Source organism: Triticum aestivum, chromosome 7B, assembly GCF_018294505.1.
Source record: "Triticum aestivum cultivar Chinese Spring chromosome 7B, IWGSC CS RefSeq v2.1, whole genome shotgun sequence".
Classification (NCBI taxonomy): Eukaryota; Viridiplantae; Streptophyta; class Magnoliopsida; order Poales; family Poaceae; genus Triticum; species Triticum aestivum.
Window position 1 is genome coordinate 462,913,705 of NC_057813.1, and position 13,141 is coordinate 462,926,845.

Sequence of the window (13,141 nt, forward strand, 5' to 3'; positions counted from 1 at the left end):
CAGTAGTACCGCCCTAGTGCGTGTACTCCTCTTCCCTCAGCCATGGGTGCCCTATGCCTGCTTGCCACAACGGTAGTACCGCTGTGGCAGCGGGCAGCGGTAGTACCGCCCAGATGCGAGCTACGGGCAGCGTAACGGTTGGATGTATCCCCCCACTATATAAAGGGGTCTTATTCTCCAAGAAGACACACCTCTTCCATCCCCAAACTCCATTGTTGCTCGAAGCTCCATTTTCGCCCGGTCTCTCTCCCTAGCCAATCAAACTTGTTGATTTTCTAGGGATTGGTTGAGAAGGCCCGGATCTACACTTCCACTAAGGGAAATTTGATTTCCCCCACTAATCCCTTGCGGATCTTATTACTCTTGGGTGTTTGAGCACCCTAGACGGTTGAGGTCACCTCGGAGCCATAGTCCATTGTGGTGAAGCTCCATGGTGTCGTTGGGAGCCTCCAATTAAGTTGTGGAGATTGCCCCAACCTTGTTTGTAAAGGTTCAATCGCCGCCTCCAAGGGCACCAATAGTGGAATCACGATATCTCGCATTGTGTGAGTGTGTTAGGAGAATACGATGGCCCTACTGGCTTCTTGGGGAGCATTGTGCCTCCACACCGCTCCAACAGAGACGTACTTCCCCTTAAAGGGAAGGAACTTCGGTAACACATCCTCGTCTTCACCGGCTCCACTCTTGGTTATTTCGTACCTTTACTTGTGCAAGCGTATATTGTGTTGCATCTCTTGCTTGCTTGTGTGCTTGTTGTTGTTGCATCATACTAGATGACCCGTTGCACCTATGGCGCAAAGGCCATGTGTAAGTTACTTATTGTGAGAGAATGCATTAATATATTTGTTGCTTGAAAAGAATAGCTCATATACTATATGCAGTGAGCACATAAGATTGGAAACGATGCACAAAAGAATAGCTTATATACTATATGAAGTGAGCTCATATACTATTTTCACCATAGAAGCAGCAAGGGAAGACTAAAGTTTATATGTAGCTTGCTCGGAGTTCTTCGAAAGGGGAAAGATCTTGGTCTCATTGATATGAAACAAAAGATGGCTGTCTTAGTAACCATTGAAGCATGCTGGCCAGGATACATTGACCAAAGTCTATCAGAAACTACCTCTGGTTGCTTCGAGACGTTGCTCAAAACTATAGGAGGTCCGATGTCGGTCGGAAAGATAAATATCTTTTTTCATTATCTCACATCACACTTGTTTATGTGAATAAAAACTCTTAGAGAATATAGACCCTCAAAAGGAAAAAAACTCCTTGCGAATGGATGGTTGGGAGTGCTCGGACATGTGTTTTCATTCGGTCGCTTGCTGTTCGGGGAGAGTAAACTCTAGGTGGCTAGGGCAAACTCTCCCCTCGAAACTTCACCGGCGAGCCCGTGGATTCACCTTCCCTTTTCTACCGCTCCGTCGATCGATGATGGGGATGGGAATCTCGATGCCTTCGATTCGGTTAGTAGTTTAGGTCAGGTTTTTTAGTCCTTAGAGGTCGACACTCGAGTGGATGATGGCACTACTTCTTCGAGTTTGTCTTTCAGTCCATTTGAACATAGCCGACGAAGCTCTAGCGTAGATTCCTGTCGTCTCCTTGGGGTGATGAGGTTAGGGTTTCTCGTCATGTGACGGGATTTGATGTCAGATGCTTCAGATCTAGGCAAGGTTCAACAATGATGATTGCGGCTCCACGTATTGAACAAGGGGCACATGCATGAAGACTTCTTGGCTAGCGTCCGCGACAGTAGTGGCTATGCGAGACGGTCTTGGAATCTCAATGTAATTTTTATATGTTTGATATGCTTTGTATTTCCAATGAACATTGATAATAGATATGGATCATTTTTGAAAATAATAATTGAGTGGTAAGATTTTGACCAGTCGTCACACTTGTTTATGTGAATAAAACCTATTCTCTCCGTCCCATAATGTAAGACGTTTTTTAACACTGATGTAGTGTCAAAAAGTATTTTATATTATGGGACGGAGAGAGTACCTGAGAATAATAGACCCTTTAGAAAGAAAAGAAAAACTCCTTGGAAGTACAGTTTTTTTTCTCCCCTTGGAATAGATGGCTGGCACCTGCGAGCGCTCAGATATGCATTTTCCGGGTGGACCACAACATTCATGGGTGCAAACGGCAGTTCACGGTTGGGCAGGTGCAAGCGGCAGTGGGACACAACGTTCACGGGTGGACAGGTGCAACCGTTGTGGGACACAATGGTTCGGCGGGAGCAAGCGGTAGTCTCCCACCGGATAAGCCACCATGCACGTGTGTCTGGTGTGTGTGGGTTTGGTTGTGCCCGTGTCCTCTCATGGGGGCAGCCACTCAGTTCAGCTCTGGACAGAGGAGACTGGCGATTTGGATCCGCCATGTTGTTCCGGCCATCGGTGCTGCTTCCCCGGCTGCTTCTTGGGCGGAGGAGGGAGCTCGGCTGCTTCTTGGGCGGAGGAGGGAGCTCGGTCCATCTGTTCAGCCGCCCAAATCCATGGGGGACATGTCCACGATTCAACGCCCGCCCGATGCTGTCACTAAGGTAATAAATATTCCATTCTAATCCATCCACGACTGGCTGTTATTTCGATTCTCCTTAAGAAGCATATTCGCTTGATTAGCATGGTCTTCTACAGCAGTATTATGCTCATGCAAATCACCAATATATAGCAGCAGCTAATTCGACTCGATCGAAAAATACTTACAAAAGGCAAGCTAACATATCATGTACAAAACTGAGATTAATTGAGAATTTTAGTTGTTTGTAAGACCTTCTATAAGATATTGATAGTTTGTTAGAAAATTCATATGTCATTTTGCTTATCAATTTTTTGGGCCGGACCACCCTGCTGTCAAATGCTAGCTCCGCCACTGCCAAGGAGGTATATAACTATCCTAGTTCTGAAATTTAAAAATGAAGTACAAAGTCCAAAGACAGTATATGTAAGAGAACTTGCAATAACTGCAAAGTTCCAAGGTCTAATACAAGAACATGGAAATTTGCATCTGTACAAAAGATCCCCTATGTTTGTCATCGGAAACACTATATACCAAAAAGGATGGCCATGCCAAAATCATTTTATATTTATATTGAATGAGAGAAAATAATGCATTGCAATGATTCCAATTATTTTATATTTATATCATTGTAAAACCTCCTCGTCAAGAAGACTACATACACTGTATGTCTGCTATACAATGTGCATCGGGACCTTCTAGGTAAAAAGAATCAGGCGGTGCAACTATCAATTAGCTATGAGATGTTCTAGCTTATAAGAAAATCAACTTTGACTGCATGTCTTATGGCAGGTAAGAGTATTCCAGAAACATGTATGTCAAAATGAAACAAATAAAGAACCATTATTGTGGTTGCACACAAAAAATATAACACAGGTATGAACGCGGTCAACATTAAGGCGGAGGAAGGGGCTTTACTTTCATACCTCGGAGTAGTCTTTGGGAGGCGGATGACCTGGAGATAGGAAGCATAGACTGCAAGAAGCACAATCAGATCTATGCTTTGAGTTACCCATACTGCTGGGTAGAGAAGGAGGAACCGGAGCGAACATCACCTCGAAAAAAATGACAAGAATAATTTATTGAGAACTCCATGTAGTCAGGAGTAAGACGTTTCTGCCTCTAAATCCCAGTAACATGTCGACAAACCATTCATAAATTTTAAGTAGCACCATGCAGATTATCTGGAAAGAAAATACAAACAAACATAAGAAAATTCTCAACCTCCTCCATCCATCAATAAAGTGGGACCAACAACCACTTAGGTTAGGAGTAGCATGCTCGAGCCATGTAGCAAGTGAACCAGTAACACTGGGACTAATTCATCTATAAAAATATGCAAACAGGTCGAGAATACAAAACCAGTTAAATAAAGGTCAAGATTACTGCTAGTGTTGTGAACAAGTTCAGTCATTTTCCCATTCTCAACCTCAGGGCTCACGTGGTATGAATTTCCATTGGATAAAAAAGCTAATACTATTTTTTTTAGTTTTCCATCTCTATCTTTCCAATAAAAGATGGTGTTATCTTTTCCATGGTCTTTAGTTTTCAGCTTTCAGCCTATACATGGTGCGTAAATGATTACTGAATTGCTCCTCCCTATCCAGATGAATTGATTTCAATCGCCAAATCACAGCAGAGAGGACGAACAGCGAATAAATTGGATGGGAAGGAGTTGCAATACCTGTGGATACAGCAAGGTCGCAGGCAAGGACACCCATCCAAGCATATGTGTATGTTTTTGTGAAACCTGGGAAGGATGTGAAAACTGAGCTGCAAGTAAAACCATAGCTTCCTTTTGTTTAGGTTCTGCTGAGAAGTCCCATAGCATGATATCTTCAGAACAGCATGTGGTGTGCCAGTGGCATCCAAACAAAAAGATTTGGAACAGGGAGAATAGAAATACACCAAAAGAGAACATCATCGTCTTTGAAATTTTTCTCACGCCTGGCCTAATTGCAAAGATATTCTTAAATGCCCATATATTTATTTAGCTAATTACTATAAGCAAGATAAGCCGACCTCATACAAAAAGCGGAAGACATTGAGTATGCTCCTATACTCTGTCAAAATTAAACTATACAAATACTATCAGTTCAAAATGTATTTTCATTGGCATCATGTCACCATTCACATCAAAGAGCCAATAGATTAGCTAACTGACACAATCCATATATTTAGCATCATGATTTCCAAAAAATCAATAAAAAGAACCTATCACCTGAAACTCAAAAGCAATAACCTCGAGCGATGATCCAAGTGTTGAGGCGTCACAAAAAACAGGGCCATTTTTTAGCCTAATTGGAGGCTGTAAAGGCCTAGTCAAAGTTTTGTTTTTGCCTGCAGGAGGCAACTGTTCGCGTGGGGGCCTGGGCGAATCGTTCGGTCCAGCTCCTCCCCCAGATCGACCAAAAACGTTCGGTGGGGTGATCGCTCGCTGGCGAACATTTCATTCGTTCCAAGGAGAAAAAAAATCTGACGTTCCCAGGAAACTATTTTTACACTTTGCATATCTCCGTGCGTATACTAAACATGCTAACGACATCCACACACTTGAGAAAGTAAATAATCAAACAACACTCACATGACTTGCAGAGTCCTACCGTTTCCGCTTTACCGGCCCAAAAAACAATATAATTGTTCTGCAAGTAATTACATGACATGATGATGGCTTTATCAGATATCATTTTTTGTGATTAGTGGCCATGTGCATGCCTAAACCTGATATCATGATTCATCTGCAAGACTGCAAATTCTTCCTAGACACCTAACTAAACTAAACCAACAAGTTATGGTAGTAGTCCATAGAAATAATTTAGAAAAAACAACATAAAGGAGAGCAGAAGGCAGATGGTAAGGCATCGTTACTAAGAACAGGTTACAACCCAAAAGATTCATTTATTCCAGAAATATAAGTATGCATCTCATGAGAGGAAAATAAACTCTCTTAAGGGAAGTAGAACAACTCATAATCCCAACCGAACATGCACAAAACAGAGATCAGCCACGTAATTTTACTGCCTGATAGGTTATCATTTTTACTTTTCTTGTTTAGCGAAGAGGGGTCGCAGGTTGCAAGTAATATAACTTCATTTGTATTTCCTTGGAAAACAGAGTCAGGTGCAACCTTTATACACCACTGTCTAATATGAGTTAATGGGGAAAGGAGTAATGGAACCAATGAGCATATAAATTCTGAAATCATCCTCGACAACATCGTGTGTGGAAAATTTTACAAAGGAAAAGGGCAATCTCTTCTTTTATCATACCAGGGGTACATCAAATAATTTTCATTTGCAGACAATAGAAAAAGCCTTAACTCAACTGAAAGATGGGCAATCCAGAAATACTGATGAACATCAGCTCTATTGACTCGTGTAGTCCAGGGATCGCAAAAGTAGCTAATTCAATATCCAGACTCTGAGTGTGCAATTAACAATTGTAGAGTTGGCAAGGACATAAATCCTATAGTAAAGATATTGATATCAAATAAATAAATGAACTGGGAATGAAGAAATCAGAGAAGGGGGACCTCACTGTCCATGGCTAAGCAAAACAAACTTACATGTAAAGATGTGGCATAGGTGTGCATGTCTCACCGAGCGAGATCCCTGTGGGTTGCACATAATGATGCAAGAGTAGTCTGTCTCCAGGAAACTTCAAAGCTACATGACCACACCAAAGTTGAAATCAAAAATAGTTATGTACAACAGTACAAGATGATTCTATCACTGGCAACCAATTATTCTAGGGTTTAATTAGTTCTCAGCTTACCTAATTAGTTTGGTCTGCCAAGCATTTTGTTCCTACTACAGTCTTCAAGTATATCGTGTAACCAAGTTATTCATTGGTACTAAAGAAAGAACAACCTGTATAAATTATCTGAGCAAAGTAGAAAAGATAAAAAAATAGTAAAAAGCAATAAATCACAATCACCGTCTCAATCAGCAATATAAACAGTTCTACCATGATTCTACCATTTTCATCTCAATCCTTCTCTAGAGCTATTTCCCCCCAAATCTTTTTTGGCCAACAGTCTGTAGGAACATAGTGGAACTTCCCAAATCTTCTTTGGCCATCAGTCTGTGGGATAAAATGTAACTTTAATGTATAAGAGTATGACAAATAAAATAATATTTGCACAGGCAAAGATGAGAATTTCTAGGAAATTAAAGGGTCAATTGTATCAAGCCTGGGTGAAGTTTAAGATGGATAGGACGTTCCATGTGAGGTCAGCTCTATACAAAGCATGATCATACATTATCCTATCAATTTGACTGACCTACAAAGAGGAAGTACATATTGTACACAGACCAAACAGTGGCTTGAGAAATGAAACACCTTATGATATATAGCATAGAGTCAGAGATGATGAATGAACTTACATATCTTTTGGAAGTGTCGATTCATCAGTATTTGAATACAGAAACAATGAGCCACCACTCTCAAGTCTTAACACTCATAACTTCAACAGAAGATACGTGTGTTCATTTGTAATTAGTAATCATGAAGATGTCCACGCACACACCTGGTTGAACAACATTAGCAGCTTGTGATATGCCAATCAGGATACCTCACAAAATATTCTCACAATGCCTCGATCAGTATTTATGCAAACCAACAACCGCCACATTATTTTCTCACCTGCGACTTGGGAGCTGCAGGCCGCCGCTGTCGACCACCGCTCTGCATCTTGGCTGCATTTATGGATCAAATTCTTATAACCCTTGGTATACTGCTATCTCGCAACATCACCTGCAACTTGGGAGCAGGCTGCCGCCATCCACCACCGCTCTGCATCTTGGTTGCATTTATGAATCAAATTCTTGATGTCCTTGGTATATTGAACACAATTTCATTCAAAGTGCATAACATGATCTATGAACACAATTTTATTCAAAGCATATGAACCAAATTGACTACTGCTTCAACCATTCAACCAATTACTGCCACCATTTTCTAAAGTTAATCTAGAAAAGTGGATGCATAGAGCTAGATCCCAAAATAATCACATGAAGAAAGAAAAACTACTTTTATGCAGAAGATGGTACGTCGCCTCTTCATACCTCACCGTGGAACACCTCACCAACAAATCCGGCTCAGAGAGAGAGAGAGGGGGGAGGGGGTGAAGCTCACCTTGGTGATGGCGGCAGATGTGGTCGTCGTCCCTCGATGCGCAGCTCCCGAAGCCAAGACACTGTTGGTCCAAGCCGTTGTTGTCCGCGTCCTTCCAAGCCGATGACCCTCTCACGTCAGCCAACGCACCTACATCTCCTTTTTCCTCTCTCTTTCGCCCTCCTCTCTTTCCTTTCCTCTCTCTATGGCGCTGCATCAGATCGAACGCCACTGCCATCGCCCTTGGCGTGCAGGTCGCTGCCGCCGCCGCCACCGTTGGAACGAATGCGGGCGAAGAAAGCGACGAGCAACGGCGACTAGAGAAGTGGGGGTAGGGGAGGAGGGGGCGCAGGGCTCCAGCGACAGGCGATGGCGGCGAGAGAAGGGGAGGGGAGGGAGAGGAGAGGACGCATGGCTCGAGGGGATTGGTGGCTAGGTTTTACCGTGCGAACCCCACTCTCTATGCGGATCCCCTCTTTTCACACGCAGAGTACACGCGAGACACACCGCAAAACTGGGCCAATGAGAAAAGGAGGCCCACCGGTCATTCACTTATGCAGGAAAGCACAATGTGCAGATGAAGGAGTGGCTGGATTTTTGACAGCACCGTAAAAATGAGCCAGCGAGGCAGATCGAGCGTACAGGAATCATTCGAAACGGAGATGGCGGTGGGATGGCGGGTACTCTAGCAGCTTTTATATGTTAGATAGGTTGCTCACCTAGTTGCATATCTAGACAACCTACTTTGATGCAAAGTTTAAATTGATAAAGATAAGGTTAAAAATTGTTAGTTGCCTATTCACCCCCCCCCCTCTAGTCAACTATATCGATCCTTTCACACGGGGTATCCAGAGAGGGATACCATGAGGACTTCTTCGAATGTTTTGATGGCATTCTTCCCACATAAATCCAACATGCTTCATGCATCACTATGGAACATTTCTTCCTATAGGATTCAATGCACTTGATGCTTCATAGGAATTTGTCAATTAATACCAACACTTAGAGTAAACATATCTTCATATGTATGGACTTTATCCTTGATTCCATCTAATATCCTTGATGCACCATCTATGGACAATCCCTTCAAATATATCTCAATGAAAACACTAGTCCATAGAGATTGTCATTAATCACCAAAACCACACTTAGGGGCAACATGCCCTTTCAGCATGGGTGGGGGAGCTGCTCGGCGTGGTGGCTGCTCTGGCCATGGGCGGCAGGGGAGCGGTGAGGCCTGGCCTCGTGGTGACCTTCCTGCGATGTGCTGGCTACACGGTGGTTCGGCGGTCTCGGCTGCGGCGACGGCCGGACTCTGCCCCGGCATCGGCTCGTCTGCAGGCGGATCGGTTTGTACTTTGCTCCTTCCTCTCGTTATGCTTATGTTGCCTCCGTCGGAGGGCTGGTCTGCTCCCAGTGGACGTCCATCGTTGAGGGACGACTCCGCTGCCAGGAGGGCCACAGAGTTATCCTTGCCTTCCGTTGGTTATGGTGTTCCACAGGGGAGCTCGTTCCTTGCCCGGGAGGGGCAAGGCAAGGCGGTGGTGGCTTGGTCTGGCCGATTCAGGGGTGGGTTTCGGGGCTGGGGGCCTCTGAGGAGTAGTAAAGGAGGGATCTTTTCCGCTCATGTCTTCGTTCGCCATAGCTGCGCATCTCGGGTGAGTTGGAGTCGGGCTCTTGGATGCCGGGGCGGCGACCTTGGTGGTGGTAGCTGCGGTGCTCATGGGCGGAGTTCTTGGCTCGGGTGTGGTCTGACTGCCATGGTCGTAAGGGCGGCATGGTGGTCAAGGTGCGACGACGGGTGGCAGAGGTGCGGCGAGTGATGGCTTCGTGTACCTAGTCTGGGTGATGAAGAGGGCTTGGCGGGGTGAAAACCCATCCTGACCCTTCTTGGAAACGTCGTCGCAGTTCCTCTTCGTTCCCCTTGATGCTTCGAGGGAAACCTCGATCCTTGGATCGGACGGTGGCTTCTCTTCGTCCGAAGAGGGCCCCGTATGCTTCAAGCGTTTGCTTGGAGTTGTCGGGTGCTTATAGTTGTTCTTATCACCCTTGTATCTTGCCCTAAGTGTGTGTGCTGCGGTGTCAAGTGGTGTGTGTTGAGTTGTATGATGGATTGACCGTTGCTTTATATATAAAGCGGGACGTGAGCCTTTTTCGGTTACATCAAGTTTCACATAGCCATTGCGGGGTTTGTTCCATCCATCCTTCTTACCTCTAGCTTCCGGATCACATGAAATGGCAAAATTGTCCGCTAGTGCTCGTACTGATTGCACACTCTCCCTGTGAACAAATTTTCTTCTTTCTCGCCAGAGGTATCAACAGGCAATGGACAGTAGCTCATGGAAATTTGGAACGCCTAAGACAGTGGCCTCTTGCGCTGGGAAGTTTAACAAGTATGCAAGGATTGCTTCACCCGCTTGGTCCACTTGACATGCACGGTTAATAACGTCTTTCAGTCCGAGGAGTCGCCATACTTCTTTCACCTTTCTGCATCAAAACAATACATGAAGAGCGTCTGTTGCACTCTGACCACATGCCGGGCACATAGGTCTGACTGGTACATGTCGGTTTGTGGGACCACATTACAGGGCAAGGTTCCATGTAAGGTTCGTCAGGCCCCTCCCAAAACTCCACCTTATACAGATGCTAAGCTTGCCATGTAGGCAAAAAAATCTGATGTGGCAAGTTAATTAAGAATGAAGAGATGAGTGTGGTAACCACATGAAGAAACAATACCAAATGCGTGAACCTAGGCAAAACATTTAACGTGCTTAGCACCTCGTCTAAGCAGCGACGCATTGGCAGCGGCCTCATAGGAAGATTTTCACCTTCGTCGGACAGTTTAGTCTCCAAACATTTTTGCCATGTTGGATTGGCAGAATTAGCACCCACGCCGTTCGTACTTCGCAGCTTGCGCCCGTGGTGGTAGGGTGCTTTTTATATCGTTATGAAAATCTTTGATGTCAAATTCAGGTAATTATTCGGAGAGGGGAAAGGAAGAAGGCGTGTGTAGCACAACCGATCATTGATTGCAATATTTTGTCGAGAGCTTACCAAGCTGACGACTCGGTGTGTAGCGCAGCCGATGGATGTGTGAGGCCAATTCCACCGCGCGACTCTATCCTGTCCAACCCCGTCCGTTTGGGGTAAAATGGACAAAAGAGGCGGCCCAGCGCGCGGCCTCAAACGGACAAATGTCCGGATTCCGTCCATTTTCGACTCATCCTCGGCCCAAACTTGCGCTCGGTTTGGGGTGAAACGGACGCGCGCGGACGGCCGCGACGCACGCCCTTGTCCCCCCCCCCGTGGCCCGCCTGTCGGGGACACTAGCAGTCCCTTCGCTCCCAATGCTTCACCCTCTCTCCCCGCCCTGCCCCACCACCGGCGCCGCCCCTATTCTCCAGCCGCCTCCTCACCGCGCAGCCCCCCGCCGTCCATACCAAACCACGTCTCGACATGGCCGCCACCACGCCCGCGCTTTCGCCGTAGTTTTGGTCGTCTATCGGGGGAGGTTTGGCCGTCGCCGTCCTTGCCGGTGGCGTAGGGGGCACGACTGTTGGCGATGGACCACGGCAGCCGAGGCAGATTCCGACGAGAGCTCCAGAGCGGCCAGTAGCCGGCCGGCAACCACCCCTGCTGCATCGAGGTGATCATCGCGGCCTCTTCGCCACCATGACCGCAAGGTGTTCGACCTTTTGCCATCAAAGGTATGGACAGTGGAGACGAGTTTTTCTTTCATCACTTCCTTTGTTCGTCGGACGATTCGTCGTCGGATGATGAAGATCTTGTGGTGGCTGCACTGGTCGTTCACGACCATATTCAACGACAGCTTCCTCGGTACAGGGGGTCACTCCCTGGCCGTGCTCCCAACCTGAACCGCAACAGGGAGAGAGGCCACGCCCTGCTTTATGCCGATTACTTTGCCAACACCCCACTTTTCAAGTAGGATAAATTTCATCGCCATGGCAAGGCATGTGTTCAATCGTATCCGAGAGGGAGTGGTTGCTCTTGACCCATACTTCGAGTGCAAGACGGATGCCCTTGGCAAGCTTGGATTCTCCTCTTACCAGAAATGCACCGCGGCCATCCGCATGCTTGCATATGGTATTCCAGGCGATCTGGTGGACGAGTATGTGCGTATGAGTGAGACAACATGTCTGGTGTCAATGTACAAGTTTTGCCAGGCTGTGATCGAGGTGTTTGGCCCAGAGTACTTGAGGCAGCCAACTGTCGCTGATACAGAGAGATTGTTGGCGACCAACACAGCTAGAGACTTTCCAGGCATGCTTGGCAGCATAGATTGTATGCATTGGGAGTGAAAGAACTGTCCATTTGCTTGGCAGGGCCAGTACAAGGGGCATGTTAACGGGTGCACTGTCATATTAGAAGCGGTGGCATCGCAAGATCTTTGAATATGACATTCTTTTTTCGGCATGGCAGGTTCTCACAATGATATCAACGTGTTGCAGCGCTCTCCAGTCTTTGCAAGGCTTACAGAAGGCCACTCCCCACCTGTCAACTTTGAGATCAACGGCCACCAGTACAACAAGGGATACTATCTAGCAGATGGTATATATCCTCAGTGGTCAACTTTTGTGAATACAATCTCGAAACCCCAAGGTGAGAAGAGAAAGAGATTTGCTCAAATGCAAGAGAGTGCTAGAAAGGATGTGGAACGTGCTTTTGGTGTGCTTCAATCCCGGTGGGGTATCGTTCGAAACCCTGCACTGTCATGGGATGAAAGGAAGCTTTGGGAGGTGATGACTGCTTGTGTGATTATGCACAACATGATCGTCGAGGACGAGCGTGATGAGAGTATCTTCGACTAAGGATTTGATTATCAAGGTGAAAATATTGAGCCCCTGCACCAAGACCCGGCCACATTTGAACAGTTTGTCCAATTTCACCGTGAGATGCATGATTGGCACACTCATTTGAATCTTCAAAATGACTTGGTTGAGCATGTCTGGGATCACATTGGCAACCAATAGATGTATTGGTCCAATTTATATTCAGTCAAGACAATTTCAATTTGGTTGTAAAACTATTTTATTAAAGACAATTTCAATTGGGTTGTAAAACTATTTTAATTTTCAGACAAATATTTGGGTTGGAAACTAGTTTTGATGCAAATTTGGGCATTTTTGGCCCTGACAGACAGGATGGGGCAAATGGATGCGGCCGCGCGCTTGGCGCACGGCCACCGCATCCCAGGACAGGCCCGGACATGACTCCAAATCCCTACCTAAATGGACAGAAACCGGACAAAACGGACGTCCGTTTGGGATCGCGCGGTGAAGTTGGCCTGATAGCCGGAAAGACACGCACAGCGCTCAGCTACACCGCGCGCACCACCGAAGGAACGGGTGCACCAAACCGAAACCAAACACATAGCAGGGGGGCAAATCAGTGGTCGCTGTCGACGTGTGGCCATGCAGCGCACGCACGAGCGTACAGCGGGGGGCCACGCCCAGCGCGCGCCGACGCACGACAGCCCAGCGAGCGA

The 13,141-nt window shown here is 46.2% G+C and overlaps 2 long non-coding RNA genes across 4 annotated transcripts; both read right to left on the minus strand.

The window, feature by feature from the left end:
• Nucleotides 1-3,431: 3,431 nt before the first annotated feature.
• Nucleotides 3,432-3,707, minus strand: LOC123155840 (uncharacterized). The gene is made up of 2 exons (XR_006477644.1): nucleotides 3,576-3,707; nucleotides 3,432-3,495 (listed from the first exon to the last, which is right to left on the minus strand). It is a non-coding gene; the product is annotated as an uncharacterized lncRNA (long non-coding RNA).
• Nucleotides 3,708-4,266: 559 nt separating this feature from the next.
• Nucleotides 4,267-6,982, minus strand: LOC123157867 (uncharacterized). 3 transcript variants are annotated; one of them, XR_006479099.1, is made up of 4 exons: nucleotides 6,906-6,982; nucleotides 6,295-6,802; nucleotides 5,790-6,185; nucleotides 4,267-4,293 (listed from the first exon to the last, which is right to left on the minus strand). It is a non-coding gene; the product is annotated as an uncharacterized lncRNA (long non-coding RNA). The 3 variants fall into 3 exon arrangements; XR_006479100.1 differs by having other exon boundaries at nucleotides 5,841-6,185; nucleotides 6,295-6,603; nucleotides 6,906-6,970; XR_006479098.1 differs by having other exon boundaries at nucleotides 6,295-6,603; nucleotides 6,906-6,970.
• Nucleotides 6,983-13,141: the final 6,159 nt, after the last annotated feature.